This window comes from Bison bison, unplaced genomic scaffold (genome assembly GCF_000754665.1).
Source record: "Bison bison bison isolate TAMUID 2011002044 unplaced genomic scaffold, Bison_UMD1.0 scf7180017864032, whole genome shotgun sequence".
NCBI classification, from domain to species: domain Eukaryota; kingdom Metazoa; phylum Chordata; class Mammalia; order Artiodactyla; family Bovidae; genus Bison; species Bison bison.
In genome coordinates, this window is record NW_011494604.1 from 3,745,067 (window position 1) to 3,745,453 (window position 387).

Below are 387 nucleotides of genomic sequence, written 5' to 3' on the forward strand. Positions count from 1 at the left end.
CAGGTCAGGTGGTCTGGTATTGCCATCTCTTTCAGAATTTTCCACAGTTTACTGTGATCCACACAGTCAAAGGCTTTGGCATAGTCAAATCCCTTATGATTATACAGTGGAAGTGGGAAATAGATTTAAGGGACTAGATCTGATAGACAGTGCCTGAAGAACAATGGGCAGAGCTTCATGACATTGTACAGGAGACAGGGTTCAAGACCATCCAGAAGAAAAAACAATGCACAGAAGCAAAATGGCTGTCTGAGGAGGCCTTACAAATAGCTGTGAAAAGAAGAGAAATGAGAAACAAAGGAGAAAAGGAAAGATATACCCATTTGAATGCAGAGTTCCAAAGAATAGTAAGGAGAGATAAGAAAGCCTTCCTCAGTGATCAGTGCA